This window comes from Mustela erminea, chromosome 5, assembly GCF_009829155.1.
Source record: "Mustela erminea isolate mMusErm1 chromosome 5, mMusErm1.Pri, whole genome shotgun sequence".
In the NCBI taxonomy this organism is placed as follows: domain Eukaryota; kingdom Metazoa; phylum Chordata; class Mammalia; order Carnivora; family Mustelidae; genus Mustela; species Mustela erminea.
This window is the reverse complement of record NC_045618.1, coordinates 135,534,911-135,539,800: the sequence shown is the minus strand read 5'-3', so window position 1 is coordinate 135,539,800 and position 4,890 is coordinate 135,534,911.

The window sequence follows — 4,890 nt, the reverse complement described above, 5'->3', positions numbered from 1 at the left end:
TGGGCAATAATGTTCGAAAGTTAAGAGCATGACTTTCTTACAAATATGGAATGAACACAGGTCAAAAACTTTATTTAACTCAGTCATTAATGAGGGAGACAATACGACGGTCAGGCCGGTTCCGAGAGCAACGGCAGCCTTGGGGGTTACGTAAGCCTGTTCGAGGAAGGTTATTGGATACACAGGTTAGACACAGAACTGCTTCCTGTCCTGCAGGACAATGAACCCTCACTTGGAGGTTATCCCTTTTTACCCGACAGGAATCATTTGCAGCCACATGGCTCTACACGCTAACAGTTAACTTCTCAGAGTCTGAGCCCTTCACGGATAGTAGACAGCAGAGTCAAACAAATGTAGGTCTCCTAGAAGGTGAACAATCCTTGGGTGAGCCTGTTCTGCGATACTTCAGCGGGACATTGGAAGGACAGGCAGACAGATACCTCCTTGGCCTTGTTTTCAGGTTCTGGATCTTTTTTCTTAACACTTGTCAGGTAAGCCTTACAGCCAAAGCAGCTGGTCAAGGGCATGGCCTGATGGCGGCCGTGGGGCCCTGGATGGATCCTTCTGTGTCAGGCAGGGGAGGAAGATGTTGCTGAAAGTGGACCCGAAGGCCAGTGAGAAACGGCCAAACTTTTCCGTTCTGTCAACAAGTTCCAGCGCCTTGAGCAGAAGGTCAGGCTCTGCTTAACTGTCTAGTCGGCCTGCTGTCTGCTTCCTGTGCCCCCCCACCCCCGGTTGTCGAAGACAGGACACGGAATTGTATGTCCCTTCTCTGAGCCCCTCCACTGCTCTGTACTTTCCTCGTGGCCCTCTCCGCCAGCGGCTTCCGTATGTTTTAGAATGCACAAACGTGCTCGTGTTTGAAAAGCAGGTTTTTTTTTTTTTTTTTTTAGCAGCTGCTTTTTTTGTGGCTGCCTGCAGCTCGTGCAGCGTGTACAGAGTGGCCACCCGCCCAGGAAATGCTGACTGGACACGATCAAACACCTGTCTCCGTGTCTCATCCGATGCGGTCATAGGTATCAAAGCTCAGGCCCCAGATGCCCCCGCCTAGGCTTCCCCCTGTGACCTCCCCGACCCAAGGCTGCCTCGTCTTCTGGGCTCACCCCACCCACCACAACCCTACTCAGCTTTGAGACTCAGTTCTGATGCCATGACCCTCAAGGGGGTTCTTCCCCCTCCTCGCAGTGACGTCCCCCTTTCCCAAGCCGTTTTTCTCTGTGCGGGACCCTCCTCATCCTGCTGTCACTCACGTCGCACACCGCCGCAGGGTCCAGAAACTGGGACCGGGTCTTCATCCTCTCGGGGCTCGTGGGCGCTGCTTTGCACCTCGTCAGGCTAACAAGTGTTCTCTGCCTCAGAGGATAGCCACGTGCGTTCAGGGCTGGCTGTTTCTGGCTTTGGCAGCAAATTTCTTCTCGTTTGTTCTTGGCGGTGCTCCAGGGCCCATCGATCACCTGCAGGATTCCGGCCTCTGAGGTGCCGAGCAGGAGACGCACGGCGCCTGTCCTCTGCCACACGAAGGGAGCGTGCTTCATCAGCAGCACATCGCTTTCCCTCTCGGGGGAGGTGGTGGGAGGAGCAGCTGCTGTCTTTGTGACTGTCCTAGCCTGCAGCCAGCTTAGGACACAGAGCTGCGCCTAATGTCCCTCCGTGTGCGCCCAGAGGTCCCAGTGGCTCCAGTGAGCTTCTGCTAGGAAAAGGCGTCCCCTGTCCCCTTCCCTTGCAGATGCATGCTCCAGGGGAGCCAGCTCAGGCTCTGCAGCTCGGGCGGTGAGACTCCAGGTGCAGGCTGCTCTGTGTGTGCTGCATGGGCCAGCAGCGTGGGTATCACCGGAGCTGCCGAGAGCCACAGGGTCTAGGGCGCAAGCTGCACCTTCTGATTCAGAACCCACGTGTAGGGAAATGCCCTGAGTCATGCATGTGCACGGTAAAGGTGGAAAGCAATGCTCTAGTTAATCCCAGGCTTGTGGGTAGGGGGTCAGCCTCCCTGGTGCAGGCCCAGGCTCTGAACTTGCAACACCTGCAACGGAACATCCTGGGAATTCAACCAGGAGGGCTCTGAGGTGATAGCACTGAGGGCTCGTTGGAGACCGGAAATGCTCAAATGCAGTCTTATTTTTGACATGCAGGAGTGACAAGTGCAGAACAGGAATCAATGCCCCCACTCTATGAATAGCTGAGCTGAAACCCAGTAACGTCTTTGCAGAGCAGGGGGGAAGGCTGGGTGGGAGGCCGAAGCTGTCTGTGGTCCCTCAGCCCATACCTGACTCTTGGTCTCAGGCTGCACAGAAAGATAAAGCCGAGGACGGAACTGAATGCCAGGGCCCACTAGGGCTGACCCTAAGTCCACGTGCCCTCCAGGCCGCCCAGAGCAGAGGTAGAGCCTGTGCAGGACTGTAAACTGTGACGGCGGATTTGCGGAGCTCCCTTGCTCACGCAGGGAGGGTGTGATAAGAGGCCAGAGCCCAGCCTAGCAGACCTTTAACTACCGCAGACACTGTGCCGCCCTGCCCCACCCCCCAGCAGAGTCCCAGATAGGCCCAAGAGTCCATAAAAACTTCCTTTGAAATACTTTCATTTGTTTAAACTGCTTTACTGTGGTGTAATTTACATACCGTCAGCTCCGCCCATGTTAAGCACACCAGTCAAGGATTGTGAGTGTATTTACAGAGTTGTGCCACATCCCCACAATATAATTTCAGAACATTCTCCTTACCCCAGAAAGAACCTCATGCCCCTTTGCAGACACTCCCTGTTCCCAGCCCTACCCTCTGGCAGCCCCTGGTCCACTTCCTGTCTCGCCAGCTTATCTTCCTGTGCATCCAGAAAGCTGAGTTCCAGCATGTTCCTGATCCAGAGTTCCCAGTCACCCTCACGGGGCTCGTGGACTGCTGCTTTCTCCTGCCAGGGGCAAGGAATGATGTAGAAATGCATACAGTAGGCATATAACAAGTATTTAAGAATGAAAACGAATTTGCTACCATCTTCAGTGTATTTGTCTTTTTGCAAGAGGAAGGGGAGTGGCTTTAAAGGAATGAGCCTTTAATTTAGGGGCTATTTCAGACCCTGAGGCCCTCACCAGCTCACACCTTGAGTGGAGCTGCCATTGCTCCTTGAAAATCAGAACGTGGTATCTTCTAGAACGAGACGCTCCCTGTGGGGGAGTCCAGTCGTCAGAGCTAGAAACATTCCAGCCAGCACCTCTCTTGGGCTCTAGGCAGGGGAAATGGAAGGAGCTCCTGTCCTGCCCTTTCATTCCCAGTGTCACCTCTGCCTCTGGTGTCCCTGCTCCCCAGTTCTCACAGCTGAGTGCCCGTCCTCTCTCTCCAGCCTCCGGGCCCTGGGCTGCGGACACATTGCTTTGATGGCCTGGCATCTCCTCCAGCCCTTTTTCTAGAACCAGAAGCCTCCTTCCTTTGGGGAACACTCACCTCCCTAGGATACTTAATTGTCTTTCTGCTTCCAACTAACCCTCTGCACCCTGCTCCGGAATGCTGGGGCTGGGACTCCACTGACAGGCTTTGCTGCTGCAAAGCTTCATTGCTCCGCCCTGCAGAGAGGGAATCTGGAGGATGGCTGAGAGGCGGGGGGAGGGTGGGTAGGAGAACTGGCTCCTGCTTACGGCTTTCCAGCCACAGTAGTTGACTACCCCCTCTCTGAGCTTTATGGCGATACAACAGACGTATTGTGTAAATTTAAGGTGCACAACGCGCTGATCTGGTACATTTATTATGGCAGAATGAGTAGCACAGGAGGTTTCGCCACCACCAGCATCATGCTTGCTTTTCTTGAAATGGAATTTACAAATCATAAAATTCACCCTCTTCAGAGTTCGCATATGGGCAGTGGTGCAACCCTCACTGCAGTCTTCCTTCATTTGCATCAGCCCAGAGAGAAACCCAGAGAGCATTCCCTTCACATCCCCACGCCCACCCAGGCAACCACCAATGTCCCTTCTATCTCTACCGCGGCGCCTTTTCTGGATGTCTCACAAAAACAGAAGCTCCTGATCTGCCCGCTTATGTCTGGCTCCTCGCACTCTGCAAAATGTTGCTGAGATCGATTCATCATCCTTTCTCCCTTGTTCTTGTCGAATAGTACTCTGGTGTGTGGATGTACCGCCCACATCCTGTTGGTCAGTCAGCAACCATGCATCCGTGCCGGTGGGAACAGCTGAATCCAGTTAGTGCTTTTCCAACCCGCCTCCTTTCATCCCCCTCAGAGATGCCAACCAGCTGGCACTCTCTCTTCAAAAGCCCAGGTCTCGGCGCCCAGGGGGGTCCTTCTTTAAATTTTCTGTGTTTTCCTAAGTCCAGCCTCTTCCCCCTGTGCCCAGCCCTAGGGTTAGTAGGTTCTCAGCTGGTAGCTAACTCCACGAGCCAAATGAGTTCTCTTACCTTACCGGTTGCTCAGTGAACAACTTTACACGTTAGTAGAAGGTCTTTATAGAAATTGCTGTTCAAATAACAGCTGTGGTTTCTGTCTCTTGATGGCAGCGATTCCAACGTGCTGTGTAAACTTGAGCAGACACTTCTGAGGGCCCTGCGTCCTCGGTTCCTGCCGTCTGGAGGTCTGGGTGCAGGGCTGGGCGGACCCGTCAGGGTACCTCCCTGTGAGTTTTGGAGCTGAAGCTTGGCTAGAGGAGAAAGCTGACAAGTGCCTGTCCCCTCTCCGCCGTGAAGAGCGGTGATGGTTGGCCTGGGGGCCGCCTGTGGCTGGAGAAAGCAGGGCTGGGAGGATGAGCACGGAGCGGAGCGGGAGGTGGAGGGGTGGTGGCAGATCCGAGAAGCCCATGGCACCTGCCTCTTGACAGCCCTGGAGTCCTGGTTCCAGCGGGTGATCCGTGGCGTGGCCGTAGTTGGGCTTCCCCAGGCCTGACTGTGAGCTTGT